Raw genomic sequence first — 17,204 nt, forward strand, 5'->3', positions numbered from 1 at the left:
GGGTGTATCCGTAGGTAAAGTTTGCTAGTTAACGTGTATATTTACCATTGAACATTAATTGTAAATTGGTAAGTACTACTGTTTTGTTAAGCTCAAAATAAAATTATGTATCGTTTCAAAATCATTGCAATACATCGTTAAATCTTTAAATAAAGCTCATCTGATTCCTTGGTTCGTTGTCTGATGTTTGTAAAGAAACGTAAAGAAAAGATTGGATGCGCTGGCATTTGTGACGTCATAAAAATACGTCTAAAAACGAGGGATAAGAGGAGAAGTGGGAAAGGAAACCCCTGAAAATGAGACGTCACACATGACACTTAAAAGATTGAAATCATAAATATAAATATAATAATGTAGCTGAAAAATAAAGTATTACAGAAGAACGGACATACAGAAGAACATAAACCAACGATCACTTATATAAAAGCTTTGCAACTAAAAGACAATCTAAATATTTTCCAGTCTTTGAAAGTGACCATCTTTTGAAAATGGTAGTGCTATTTTCAGACCATTTCAACATTCCCTTCAAAATTGAAAGGGATAAGGCATAGAATCTTTTCAGTTTAGGAAAAAACTAATACTTTCACAAAAGACACAATTGGAGGATTTGTTGGTCTATTTTCATTATATCAGCTTTAAAAACTTTGAATTATTTAAAAACAAGCTTAATTTTCTATGAATCTGAAACGTGGCAAATTTTGAGATGTCAAAAACGTCAAAAATTGTGAAAATTCATGGAGATTTCTCAGTTCTCGGCTTCAGGGACCCATATGGAACTTTAAAACTCATTTTAGAGTATGGGTTGCGCTGACAACCCAAGCTGAAACTTCATTCACTTTCCAAAAAGTTAAAGAACGTTGTTCTAGCTCAACTGTGGTCCTAATAAGAGCCTCCGTGTCTAAGGGTAGCTCGAAAGTTGGGTGAATTTGGATCCTGCGTTTACTCACGTTTCTAAGGAAATGTGGCCTCCCAGCAGCCTGATCTTATTTCAATGGACTTTGAAGCATGCACCAATAGATGTGCCCATACCACTAAGACCTCCCTAATTGCTACTAGGAAGGAGAACATTTTGACCTGGACCTGCCTAATAGTCATATATCTATTCTGCCTCCAAGTTTTTAAAATTCAATAAAATCTTTAAAATTGACGGTTTTATGTTCATTTGTTTAAAAATTGCAGGGTTCCTTTAATCAATGTTTATGACAAAGATATTCTTAAAACCAAACATTTTTGTATTTTTAGAAGCAGTAATAAAGAAATTGTACTTTTAAAAATTGGGTATAGATTTTCAGTCTATTGGGTTACAGTCAAATACATTATGCCAAATAAATGGAGAAAAATAGCATCTTTTCTCTAAATCAAAATAAAACTAAATTTATTCCATTCTTTAAATCCCTTTATTTGATAACCCATTCTGAATGTTGGTAGAACTTGTGATTATTTCAGCGCACACTTCTATATATCTATACTAGCGGCTACGCCCGTAGAGGACTCAAGAGGCACTTGAGGAGGGGGAAATCGAATTTTATAACCCCATTTTTAATTTTAGTTTAAAAAATTTAAAACAATTTTTTGGGGGGTATTTTTTTATTTTTTGGGGGGTTGGGGGTGTCCCACTCCCCAAGAAAATAATTATAAACCTTCCCGGGACCTATGAGAAGCTACCCTGTTATGGAGAACCCGATCGGTTAAGCGGTTAGCGAGATCCTTTGGTACAGACAAACAGACACACAGATACACAAACAGACAAACATCCTGTTACTTTTGTATAAGAATATGTAACATACATTAACCTATAGGATGAGCTAAAGAAAATCATGACAAATCTAAATTTTCAAAATTCAAGCCATCAGAAGAAAAATAACAACCGATGATTACTAAGGGAAGCCATTCTCTCCTTTGCTGTCCAAACACCCGGGGTATTTGGTTAAGTAACACCCAATGGACAACCAAGTCTTTAATAGCACTATCTTTGTCTGAAAGTCTTAACTGTGCATGGTAATAAATTGCGCCTGTTTTGTGCCAAGGAATTCCTCTACTCTAATTATTAACGTCGTGCATCTGACCTAACAGCAATAGGAACCATTTTAGTTATGACGCTGTGCTAGGCCAAAAATCAAACCTTTCACCTCCTCGACGACGAGCGGATGGGCTACATGTTGAGCATCGGTTGCTTTGCTATAAATTCAGCATATAAATACTCTTTTTAAATGGTTACAATGCATGTATTTGTATATTATTTATTGCTATTCCTACACTTACAAAATATATTTTCTCCCATTGGCCCCCCACTGATGAGCCAATCCCTTCTCCCACACCTCTGAATATTGGCCCCCCGCTGGGCAATCATCTATCCCCCCCCCCCTACACAACTCCCCATCCTAAAATCTCCGACGTCACTCTCCCCCCCCCCCCCTTGTCTCGGGTCTCATGATTTTTCTCCATTCTTAAAGAAAAAGAACATTATTCTGAAGAAAAAAAGATAAAGATAAAAAATAGAAAAGCTACTCTATAATTCCAAATATTTGTTTGTCAGTATATACTTTAGAAATATTTTGATTTAGACGTAATTTACTCGGCTTCTATTAAGGATAAACAACTATCTTATGTGTGTGCATACATAAATTTTATTCCTCCAATAATTCTAATGAGAGGAAATGCTATATTGCTGCTTTTTTAAGAAATTGGCTTTCAAAGTTTCTTGTAAAGATAATTATGCACAATCTCCATATCAATTTTTTCCATTATTTATAAGCTGTCTCTTTTCCAAACTTAAAAATTCTCTAAAATATTCCCCATCCCAATGTTTTGAGCTCGCGCCATTTTATAGTATTTATTTATTGCCCTTCCAAATGACTGGTTGATCAGATTAATAGGAAAATTCTCCCTGGTTTTCCCATATTCCACCCCCCATTATAAGAAATTTTCCCCCACTGCACCGTGATTTTTAGAAACGAAGCTACTCCATTATTCACTTTGTCTGTCCGTCCGTAAGTCGGTCAGCCAGTCAGTTCGTAATGCCATCTAGGAAATATAATTTTATCAGCTCTTATACAAGATAGACAGCTGATTCCGTACGTCTATGATAGTCCAGTGTGTAATTTACTTTATCTGTTGGTCTATAAGTCATGCTACAAAATATGAAACTTAAAAATATGTGAGAAAGGTTTCGAGATTCTTGATTTTAACACATGCTCTTTAAGACTTCGTGTCTGTATTCCTATTTATGATTGTTTGTAGTTCGCTACTTATGGATGTTTCATACTTGTTTTTTTCTTGGATACTGTATATACATATATTTCTATTGTGCTTATAACAGAAAAGAGAGAGAGAGATAGAGAGTGTGAGAGATAGAAAGAGAGAGAGAGAGAGAGAGAGAGAGAGAGAGAGAGAGAAAGAAAAAAAAAGAGAGAGAGAGAGAGCGAGAGAAGACAGAAAGAGAAAAAATATGAATCAAGAATTACAAAGTCATTCTCACCTCTACTGATCCAAATATCCTACCAAATATCCTAAACTTATTTACTGTATGATGTTTGGTAAATCATGTCTTTTGGTCAGGGGAATTTTAATAGACAATCTCATAAAACAGTCAAAGGATCAACTTTTTTTTCAATAACTCTAAAATAATAACAGATCTAAGGATAAAGTAAATTGTAAAGGAGATTCTCTATGGTTAAAAATTCATTGCAACTCTTTGGTGAAGAGTCAGTAGATGCTTTTTGATCAGAGCAATAATGGGCAGTTAGAATCATTGGAAAAGTGGGGGGGGGGGGGCAATGGAAGTATGGGGAAATAATGATCAACACAATATAAACAAAGGGGGGGGGGGGAATTGTAAGAAAAGTGCTCAAATGAAAAAACTGAAAAGAAAATAATGTTGATAATGAGATAATGGGGAATAATTTTATGATTGATCAAATCAATACAAAAATACAAGGATGGCAACATCCATAAAAGCGAAATTCAAGAAATAAAAACAAAAATTAAGGCGGACTGAAACTGACATCCTCTCTTTACCTCTTTTAGGTACTATTAGAGTGGCGCAGCCGCTAGTTATTTTTATACCCAATAATAAAGGAATCGCCAATAAAATGAAATAACGTATTACATTTAATTCCTAGTTTATGGCTTAACATGCAAGGTTTATAATCTATAGGATAATTCTAACATGCGTAAAATTTCGATTAGAGCTATCCACAAAAATCGTGCATAAAATTTAAGTGTAGAAAAGTTTTGCCTTTAATAAAAATATGTACAAGAAGAGAGAGAGAGAGAGAGAGAGAGAGAGAGAGAGAGAGAGAGAGAGAGAGAGAGAGAAAGAGAGAGAGACAGTGTGTGTGTGAGAGAGAGAGTAAATGTAAAAATGAGCATTTATTTTGATCTTCGCCTCTCCCTATTGTTATAATTCTCCCACGATAATTCCCCCAAAACTAAGAATAATAAATAAATAAAAGTCAAGAATAATCAAATAAATATAATAACAAAATGATGAATAATGCTTATTACACTATTACATAAAGTAAATAGTGGATTAGTTCGCACGAATTTCTCATTAAGAAATTTATTTTAAAAACTTCAAATTTTTAACTTTATTTAATTCTATGAAATCTTTTTGATAGTAATTTTTATTTACTTATATGATTCTAAAATTACAAAGCAATAAATTGGCTGTCTATCTGCCACAGTAATAGAATGTATGTGTGTCTATCTATCTTGAAAATTTTCCTTAGAATTTAATTTTTTTTTAGCCTAAAGTGTCAGAAAGTGATTTTTAGACGTTCTCAAATACACAAAATGATAGCATTAATGCATTATTTCATTTCAAAAAGGCATAAGTTTAATTTTCATGAAAACTTATTTTGTTTAATAACTAAATTCCTAAATGATTTAATATCAAAGTCTATTTAGATTTTGACCTAAATATAAAAGACTATAAATATATATGGTTTATTTTTTATGAAAAGATGAAATTGGTCATAGAAACATAAACTCAGAAAACGCCATTTACTGCAAGGCTTTGCAGTAAATTTGTTTTCAATTTTAAGTCTGGGATGGCCTTTGGATATTTTATTTCCCTTCTCTCTTTTAATACAAGGCCCCCAGAATTAAATGCTAGAAGTGCATTTGCTATTCCTATTATATGATGTAAAAAGGATCTTTGATTGGAATCATTCGTAATGATCTCGCACTTAATTGATTGATTTCTCCAGTTTAGTGAAGCTTCACATAGGACCCTGAAGTATTTTAGCTAATTTTATTTTCTTAAAGTCTTTGGGTGGTTTTTATGCAATTTTAAGAGTAGCATTTTGTGAGATTAATCTGTATCAAAGTGTTTATGGTTATAAGAAGGTGTATTGAGTGGGTAAGTTACTACTCCCTTGGGAGATATATTTATCAGCATTAAATAACAGGTCAAATAAACATTCAGGATAGATAGATAGATACATAGCCAGGTAGATAGATATAGATGGAAATAAATAGATAGGTAGATAGATGAATAGTCAGATGGATAAACAAAAGGATGAACAGATAGATGGGAAGAAAGATGGATATATAGATAGATATATAGATGGATATATAGATGGATATATAGATGGATATATAGATAGATATATAGATGGATATATAGATGGATATATAGATAGATATATAGATGGATAAATAAATAGATATATAGATGGATATATAGATGGATATATAGATGGATTTATAAATGGATATATAAATGGATATATAGATGGATATATAGATGGATATATAGATAGATATATAGATGGATATATAGATGGATATATAGATAGATATATAGATGGATAAATAAATAGATATATAGATGGATATATAGATAGATATATAGATGGATATATAAATAGATATATAGATGGATATATAGATGGATATATAGATAGATATATAGATGGATATATAGATGGATATATAGATGGATATATAGATAGATATATAGATGGATATATAGATGGATATATAGATAGATATATAGATGGATAAATAAATAGATATATAGATGGATATATAGATGGATATATAGATGGATTTATAAATGGATATATAAATGGATATATAGATGGATATATAGATGGATATATAAATGGATATATAGATGGATATATAGATGGATATATAGATGGATATATAGATGGATATATAGATGGATATATAGATGGATATATAGATGGATATCTAGATGGATATATAAATAGATATATAGATGGATATATAGATGGATATATAGATGGATATATAGATGGATTTATAAATAGATATATAGATGGATATATAGATGGATATATAGATGGATATATAGATGGATATATAGATGGATATATAAATAGATATATAGATGGATATATAGATGGATATATAAATAGATATATAGATGGATATATAGATGGATATATAAATAGATATATAGATGGATATATAGATGGATATATAGATGGATATATAGATGGATATATAAATAGATATATAGATGGATATATAGATGGATATATAGATGGATATATAAATAGATATATAGATGGATATATAGATGGATATATAGATGGATATATAGATGGATATATAGATGGATATATAGATGGATATATAAATGGATATATAGATTGATATATAGATGGATATATAGATGGATATATAGATGGATATATAGATGGATATATAGATAGATATATAGATAGATATATAGATGGATATATAGATGGATATATAGATAGATATATAGATGGATAAATAAATAGATATATAGATGGATATATAGATGGATATATAGATGGATTTATAAATGGATATATAAATGGATATATAGATGGATATATAGATGGATATATAAATGGATATATAGATGGATATATAGATGGATATATAGATGGATATATAGATGGATATATAGATGGATATATAGATGGATATATAAATAGATATATAGATGGATATATAGATGGATATATAGATGGATATATAGATGGATATATAGATGGATATATAGATGGATATATAAATGGATATATAGATTGATATATAGATGGATATATAGATGGATATATAGATGGATATATAGATGGATTTATAAATGGATATATAAATGGATATATAGATTGATATATAGATGGATATATAAATGGATATATAGATGGATATATAGATGGATATATAGATGGATATATAAATGGATATATAGATGGATATATAAATGGATATATAGATGGATATATAGATGGATATATAGATGGATATATAGATGGATATATAGATGGATATATAAATGGATATATAGATGGATATATAGATGGGGGAAAAAAATTATGCAAAATAGCAATGAAGGGCAATGGCCCAGTGAATCCAGGGAATTGTGTCCCAAACCGGTCGCCCATCTATATATCCATCTATATATCCAAATAAACTTTTGTTCATTCTATGTGGACTATATATAGATGGATATATATTCAGTAAAATTATCTAAAGGATCACATAGATAGTTAGATATTCAGATAGATAGATAGATAGAAATATTGTACTGCCTAGGGAGATATATTTAGTAGGATTAGCTAAAGGATTACATAACAGGTCAAATAAGCATTTAGATAGATAGATAGATAGATACATATTCAGATAGATAGATAGATAGATAGAAAGATTGTACTCCCTAGGGAGAAATATTTAGTAGGATTAGCTAAAGGATTACATAACAGGTCAAATAAACATTTAGATAGATAGATAGATACATATTCAGATAGATAGATAGATAGATAGAAAGATTGTACTCCCTAGAGAGATATATTTAGTAGGATTAGCTAAAGGATTACATAACAGGTCAAATATACATTTAGATAGATAGATAGATAAATAGCCAATTAGATAGTTAGATAGAAAGATTGTACTTCCTAGGGAGAAATATTTAGTAGGATTAGATAAAGGATTATTAATAGGCCAAATAAACATTTAGATAGATAGATACATAGATAGATAGATAGAAAGATTGTACTCCCTAGGAAGATATATTTAGTAGGATTAGCTGAAGGATTACATAACAGGTCAAATAAACATTTAGATAGATAGATAGATACATATTCAGATAGATAGATAGAGAATTAGATAGAAAGATTCTACTCCCTAGGAAGATATATTTAGTAGGATCAGCTGAAGGATTATATAACAAGTCAAATAAAAATTTAGATAGATACATACATACATAGCCAAATAGATAGATAGATAGAAAGAAAGATTGTACTCCCTAGGGAGATATATTTAGTAGGATTAGCTAAAGGATTACATACCAGGTCAAATATACATTTAGATAGATAGATACTTATTCAGATAGATAGATAGAAAGATTGTACTCCATAGGGAGATATATTTAGTAGAATTAGCTGAAGGATTATATAACAGGTCAAATAAACACATAGATAGATAAATAGATACATAGCCAAATAGATAGATAGATAGATAGAAAGATTGTACTCCCTAGGGAGATATATTTAGTAGGATTAGCTAAAGGATTACATAACAAGTCAAATAAACATTTAGATAGATAGATAGATACATAGCCAAATAGATAGATAGATAGATACATAGCCAAATAGATAGATAGATAGATAGAAAATTAGATAGAAAGATTCTACTCCCTAGGGAGATATATTTAGAAGGATTAGCTAAAGGATTACATAACAGGTCAAATATACATTTAAATAGATAGATACATATTCAAAAAGATAGATAGATAGAAAGAAAATTAGATAGATGGATTGTACTCCCTAGGGAGATATATTTAGTAGGATTAGCTGAAGGATTACATAACAGGTGAAATAAACATTTAGATAGATAGATACTTATTCAGATAGATAGATAGAAAGATTGTACTCCCCAGGGAGAAATATTTAGTAGGATTAGCTAAAGTATTACATAACAGGTCAAATAAACATTTAGATAGAAAGATACTTATTCAGATAGATAGATAGAAAGATTGTACTCCCTAGAGAGATATATTTAGTAGGATTAGCTAAAGGATTACATAACAGGTCAAATAAACATTTAGACAGATAGATAGATACATAGCCAAATAGATAGATAGATAGATAGAAAATTAGATAGAAAGATTGCACTCCCTAGGGAGATATATTTAGTAGGATTAGCTAAAGGATTATATAACAGGTCAAATATACATTTAGATAGATAGATAGATACATATTCAGATAGATAGATAGAACGATCCTACTCCCTAGGGAGTTATATTTAGTTGGATTAGCTGAAGGATTATATAACAGGTCAAATAAACATTTAGATAGATAGATAGATACATAGCCAGATAGAAAGATAGATACATAGCCAGATAGATAGATATATAGAAAGATAGATAGATAGAAAGAAAATTAGATAGAAAGATTGTACTCCCTATTGAGATATATTTAGATAAACATTTAGATAGATAGATAGATAGATAGAAGATAGAAGATAGATAGAAAGATTGTACTCCCTAGGGAGATATATTTAGTAGGATTAGCTAAAGGATTATATAACAGGTCAAATAAACATTTAGATAGATAGATAGATAGATACATATTCAGATAGATAGATAGATAGCAAGTTGGTGAAATGAGAGATACATATTCTGATGGAAGAAGATTTAATATTAAGGTTTTTTTTGTTTATGCGCTAGATTTCGGGAAGGTTCACATGGGTCTTCGGATGGTTTAAGGCAATCTTATTTAAGTCTTGGTATTATTTTAGGCTATCTTTTGGCCCTTTCTTACTCCTTCGAATGCAAAAATCTATAAGCTTGAGGAACAGCCTCTAATAGGTTATATAGGACCATGATAAAGATAGAATAAGAAGAAATGTTATACTTGTTTTGTAGAGGTTTTGTGATTTTTCCCCACAAACTAGATAGTAGTGATTTATATCTTATCTATAATACAAAGTAGAACGATGTCTGTCTGTCCGTCTGTCTGTCCGTCTGTCTGTCTGTCTGTCTGTCTGTCTGTCTGTCTGTCTGTCTGTCTGTCTGTCTGTCTGTCTGTCTGTCTGTCCGTCTGTCTGTCCGTCTGTCAGTCTGTCCCATAAGATCTCGGTAACCACTGAACCGATCGGATTCTACTCTTCAGGGTATATACCTATTGGTCCTGTGGTGGTTTTAAGCTATTTTCTTGGGGGGTGGGACAACCCCAACCCCCCTAAAAATGAAAAAAATCCCTCCCCCCAATTTTTTTTCTATTATTTAAAATTAGTGGTGGAGTGGGGGCTTCTCACCAGGTACTTAATTTTTTTTCTCATTAATTACCTCTTGGGGCAAAGCACCCAGAGGCTACGGGCGAAGCCGCTAGTTTTATAAAAAGGAAAGTTTTTTTTTGTCTGTATAGCTTAAGATTTTAAAAACTACTGAACCGTATGTGTTATAGATTTCAGGGAGGGTTTATGCTTTTTGTTTTGTGAGGGGATAAAATTAGGGGTTTCATTTTAATTTAATAAGGTGCTTCCAAAATTGTGGGGTTGGTTAGAGCAAAATAAAATTTGTTTTAGGGGGAAGGTAACCACTCCTTTACCTCCCTCCCATTTGGACGTGCCTTGGTGGGGTTTAGTACTCGACTGAGCAATTTTAGAAAACTGACACATATTTGAATTATATATTCTATATCCTTATAATAAAGTAACAGGATGTGTGTTTGTCTGTGTGTTTGTGTGTGTGTACCGAAGGATCTCGCTAACCGCTGAACCGATCGGGTTCTCCTTAACATTGTAGCTTCTAATAGGTCCCGGGAAGGATTATAACTATTTTGAGAGAGGTTACCATGCCAACCTTCCAAGAGAAATCGCCCCTAGAAAAAAATTACCCCCCCACCTCCCAAAAAAAAATTATTTTATTTTTTAATTAAAATTCAAATGGGGGGCATCCCCCCGCCCCCAAAAAAATTTCCCCCCACCCAAAATTTTTTTTTACTTTTTCTTTTAAAATCTAAAATAAAAAATTAGGTTATAAAATCTTCCCCCTCCTCAAGTGCTTCTAGAGGCCTCTAGGGGGCGTAGCCGCTAGTTATTCAAATTTGAACAAAACTATCCTAGTCTTATTTATATTAAAATTATTCCTTTCAACCCTTTTGTTTTAAACTTTGCAAATGCAAGCCCAAATTTTTTAAGTGTAACAAAAATTCAAATAAAATTATATTAAATGTTTTTCTGCTCCTTAAGATTACTATAAACAAGGATGAAAACATCCATAAAAGCGAAGCTCTGAAACGGTAGGACAATCGGACATTAACACTTATATAGTGTCAGAACTGAATAATCAAAATATAAATGTATAAGAGTCGAAGCTAAATTGTAAGTAAATTTGTAGAAAAACTGCTTGATACAGGATAATGATTATGGACATACTTACATTTTTAGGACTTGATTATAAAGTTGCTTCACTTATAATATTTGACTTTGTTGTCCCAGGAATCTAATTACAAAAAAACAGATCAAACAGATAATTAGATCACATAAAAATTCGTTGTTAAAAAAGTAAAAAAATCAACATGTTTAAAATGGACGTACGGACATTCTGGTAATGATTAAGAGTTGCTACGCTTTCTAAATCGTACCTAACTACTAAAGGAATCACCATGCAAAGTTTGAAATCGATAGGACAATTCTAACATGCCTAAATTAACAAAAAAAATATCCGTTACGGACGGACCGACCCTTATTATAGAAAAGCTTCGCTTTTAGAAATTGAAGAAGTAGTTTATTTAAAGAATTGAAACCACCAAACATCCAACTACTTTTTTTTACAGCAAAATATTTTTTCATTTTAAAAATGTTGTGCATATTTGGTAATCATGCAACCATTAAAAAAGTCAAAGGGTTGACTTTTATTGTTTTAATAACAGAGTTTTGTCAATAACTTTATAAAATACATCTTTTATCATGACATAAATGGATCAGTTGCCGCATTTTTTATATTAGCGGGTCGCGGCTAGAATCCATTACAAAGCCGCCAATGCTAATCCGCCAAATACAGCTGCAAACATATAACCTTTTTTGGAGAGAAACTACTCTGTAATTATCTTCGCCTGTCCGTCCGTAATGCTATGGGGAAATAGTGAATTTCTCCGCTGATATTCAAGACAGACCGCTGAATATTTTGGTCAAGATTTCCTATATCCATAAGCATCTAATAAGTAATTTATTTTGTCAACCAGTCTATCAGTCATGCTACAAAAAAAATATCAAAATACATATTAATAGAATCTAACAGTTTAACAGGGTTCTTCTCCAAACTCTTATCTGCAATCAGTTCAAGAGTAAAAGTGCCAGCCCAGCCGCAGTAGAAGAAAAATAGTCGTCCGTCAATCCTTGATGAAATATGCTTAGCAATTAAATTATACCTTTTTATATAATACCAAAATTCCCTCTATCTACCTATCTTACCTTTTGTTATGTGGATTTAAAAAGCTGTTTAATAGGCTACTTTATTTGATGGCAAATTATGAAATTTCTGCTTTAAGTGCGTTCTTTTTATTTACATAACCATCTTACGCTAAGAGTGTCATAAAAAGTAACGCACATTTCTAAGAAAAATTTAAATACAACAAAAAATATATTTTTTTAATATGCAAGTTAGAAGCTAGAAATGCCGCCACTAGTATACAATAATTTTTAAAACAGTGTCAAAACTGAATAAGCAGAATATAAATGCATAAGTCTAAACAAAATTGTAAGTAAATTTGTTGCTTAACTACTTAAATACAGGGTACTGTTTAGGGACATACTTATATTTTTAGAACTTGATTATAGAGATGTCTAGAACACAGTAATAGTGTCTGACTCATTATGACGTAACAAAAAAAATTAGCCAATGAGAGGCCACTATAAATTTTACCATTGGTCAATAACGGCCTCTCATTGGCTAATTTTTTTTTTGTTACGTCATAATCAGTCAGACACTATTACTGTGTTCGATGTCTCGCTTGTACCTTGTGGCAACAGGAATCAGTACTCCAAAAATCAGATGAATATAATAATTATATATAATAGATCTTTTCATGAAAATACACTTTTTCGAATTTTAGTCTTCTGCTAACCTAAAAAGTTACTTTAAGAGCCTAGAAATACATGTACAAAATTTCAGCTCTCTATCTCTACTGGCGACCTAGCGCCAGGCATGTAAAATATCAACAGATAACGGTAGCACGGCGGTTTTAACAATATCTCAGCAATGTGCAGGTTTTAAGCTCTTCTGCATATTTCAATCTAAACACATAAGGACAAAGGTATATTATCCAAAAAATCTTTTGTCAAAGTCTACTCTACACCTAGCGCCAGTCAGTTTTATAAAATCATGTATTTTATACCTGTGAAAATAGAAATCGCCAGCGCTAGGTGTAGAATAGACTTTGACAAAAGATTTTTGGGATATTATATCTTTGGCCTTATGTGTTTAAATTGAAATATGCAGAACACCTAAATTCATCTTTCAAGCCATTCTCTGAGCATTTTAATTTTTTTTTATGAAATAACGGTATTTCAAAACTGCCCTTTGAAAAGGCCTAAAAAATATCTTTTTTTGTCACTTTTTCACTGCTTATAGTTACAACTTTTTAAGATATTATGCTCAGTTAAAAAAAATCGGCGCCTCCAGCACCAAAACCTGCAAAAACTGGCAGTTAAACTTCTGTGCCCCTACTTGCCCCCCTCTTCGGCCAACAGTAGTTATCTCAAGAAGTAAAAGAGATATCACACAGAAAGAAAACTTTTTAATTATAACTGAACTAAGTAACCATTACAAATTTTTATTTTGGGACTTTCCTTCTAGGGGCTTGTGGAGCAAAAGACCCCCCAAAACACTAAAAATATGAGTTCTGAGCTTATTTTTAAAGATATCAACCTGATTGTTTTTGAAAACTTTGTTAACATAATGGAACTCAGTAACATTTACAGATTTCATTTTGGGACTTTCCTTCTAGGGGCTTGTTTGGCAAAAGACCCCCAAAAACTAAAAATATGAGTTCTGGACTTATTTTTAAAGATATCAACCTAATTTTTTTTGAGAAAACTTTTATCACATAACCAAACTCAGCAACCTATACAGATTTTATTTAGGGACTTTCCTTCCAGGTGCTAGTGGAGCAAAAGACCCCCAAATATACAAAAAAAATTGAGTTCTGAGCTTATTTTTAAAGATATCAACCTGATTTTTTTAAAGAAAACTTTTTAAATAAAACTGAGCTCAGTAATGTTTATACATTTCATTTTGGGACTTTCCTTTTAGGTGCTTGTAGAACTCAGAATAAGCTCAGAACTCATAATAAGCTCAGAACTCATATTTTTATTGTGATGGTTTTTTTTGACCCACTAGCCCCTAGAAGGAAAGTCCCAAAATGAAATCTGTAAATGTTACTGAGGTTGGTTATGTTAACAAAGTTTTCAACAAAAAAATCAGGTTGATATCTTTAAAAATAAGCTCAGAACTCATATTTTTAGTTTTGGGGGTCTTTGGCTCCACTAGCCCCTCAAAGCAAAGTCCCAAAATGAAATGTGTAAACAATAATGAGTTCAGTTTTATTTTAAAAGTTTTCAACAAAAAAATCAGGTTGATATCTTTAAAAATAAGCTAAATATCTCTTAAAATAAGCTCAGAATTCATATTTTCATTGTTTTGGGGGTCTTTTAACCCACCTGCCCCTAGAAGGAAAGTCCCAAAATTAAATCTGTAATGGTTACTGAGTTCAGTTATGTTCAAAAAATTTTCATTGAAAAATCAGCTCAATATCTCTAAAAATAAGCTCAGAACTCATATTTTTATTGTGTTGGTTTTTTTTTGACCCACTAGCCCCTAGAAGGAAAGTCCCAAAATGAAAGTTGTAAATGTTACTGAGGTTGGTTATGTTAACAAAGTTTTCAACAAAAAAATCAGGTTGATATCTTTAAAAATAAGCTCAGAACTCATATTTTTAGTTTTGGGGGTCTTTTGCTCCACTAGCCCCTCAAAGCAAAGTCCCAAAATGAAATGTGTAAACATTAATGAGTTCAGTTTTATTTTAAAAGTTTTCTTTAAAAAAATCAAGTTGATATCTTTAAAATTAAGCTCAGAACTCATATTTTTTGTGTTTTGGGGGGTCTTTTGCTCCACTAGCTCCCGGAAGGTAAGTCCTAAAATGAAATCTGTATAGGTTGTTGAGTTTGGTTATGCGAAAAAAGTTTTCTCAAAAAAAATTAGGTTGATATCTTTAAAAATAAGTCCAGAACTCATATTTTTAGTTTTTGGGGGGCTTTTGCTCCACAAGCCCCTCAAAGGAAAGTCTAAAATGAAATGTGTAATGATTACTGAGTTCAGTTTTATTTACAAAGTTTTCTTTTAAAAATCAGGTTGATATCTTTAAAAATAAGCTCAGAACTCATATTCTTAGTTTTTTGGGGGATCTTTTGCTCCACAAGCCCCTAGAAGGAAAGTCCCAAAATGAAATCTGTAATAGTTACTTAGTTCAGTTTTATTTAAAAAGTTTTCTTTCTGTGTGTTGATATCTCTTTTACTTCTTGAGACAACTACTGTTGGCAGAAGAGGGGGGCAAGTAGGGGCACAGAAGTTTAACTGCCAGTTTTTGCAGGTTTTGGTGCTGGAGGCGCCGATTTTTTTTAACTGAGCATAATATCTTAATAAGTTGTAACGATAAGCAGTGAAAAAAGGAACAAAAAAAGATATTTTTTAGGCCTTTTCAAAGGGCAGTTTTGAAATACCGTTATTTCATAAAAAAAAACTAAAATGCTCAGAGAATGGCTTGGAAGATGAATTTAGGGGTTCTGCATATTTCAATTTAAACACATAAGGCCAAAGATATAATATCCCAAAAATCTTTTGTCAAAGTCTACTCTACACCTAGCGCTGGCGATTTCTATTTTCACAGTTATAAAATGCATGATTTTAGAAAACTGACTGGCGCTAGGTGTAGAGTAGACTTTGACAAAAGATTTTTTGGATAATATACCTTTGTCCTTATGTGTTTAAATTAAAACCTGCACATTGCTGAGATATTGTTAAAACCGCCGTGCTACCGTTATCTGTTGATATTTTACATGCCTGGCGCTAGGTCGCCAGTAGAGATAGAGAGCTGAAATTTTGTACATGTATTTCTAGGCTCCTAAAGTAACTTTTTAGGTTAGCAGAAGACTAAAATTCGAAAAAGTGTATTTTCATGAAAAGATCTAATATATAACATACAAAACAATTAAAGAGTTGCTACGGACGGACGGAGTTACTGACCCTAATTATAGAAAAGCTTCGCTTTTAAAAATAAGACATTTTACAGAAGGAATCCGCTCAAAATGTCGTCATACACGGAAAACTTTTAGAGGATTTTCTAAATTAGAGGCTGCTGCACGTAATAGATGGTCCAATAAACCATCCCATAACGTCTCCCAGAGGAGGGGGAAAGGAATGCAAGTGGAAGGGGGGGGAGGATATTCCCCCTGGTATCAGCTGATTTGTCATTCATAAGTAAACATTATAGTAAACTTTTATTTGTGATTCTATTAGATAAAAAAATAATATTATAAATAAATAATTTGATTAATATTTTCCTGTTTTATTTGTTCCATATTGGTTTATGTATTTTGATGTTTTTGTTTTATTCATAACATTATTATTCTTATTCTTTTAATTATTTTGAATATTTTTAAAGATATGAATCATGTGATAATATTTTTGTCAATATTTTTTTTTATATTATTGATGCATTATTTTATATGGTTTTAACTTTTAAAAATAAAATGGTAAATGATAATAAATAGTATAAGTAAAAGAGAAGTAAAATATATTCTAGACAAGGATGACAACATCCATAAGTAGCGAAGCACAAAAATTGTGAATGGGAATACGTAGAAGTAGATTTAAAGTTTATTTATTAAAATCAATAATAGATTTATTGGAGAAAATAAACATGAAACCTTGTTTTATTTTGTATGATGAAGATGGTTAAAGTAAATTACATACTAGATGCACATAACAATGGGAAAAAATATTTTGAAACTGTTAATGCAGAAAAGTTTTAAAATTGGACCAAAAATGCCAAAGATATGGGGAAATATATCAACATATAAAAATAGCCCAAAACCTGCCGCCATTGTTTCTTTTCTTAAAACGCCAGAAATTTAATTTTAATATCTTTAACTGAAAAATTTATGAAAATTGGACTATAAACACCAAAGATATG

The sequence above is a fragment of the Acartia tonsa genome, chromosome 9 (genome assembly GCF_053477335.1).
Source record: "Acartia tonsa isolate MP-2025a chromosome 9, ASM5347733v1, whole genome shotgun sequence".
Taxonomy (NCBI): Eukaryota; Metazoa; Arthropoda; class Copepoda; order Calanoida; family Acartiidae; genus Acartia; species Acartia tonsa.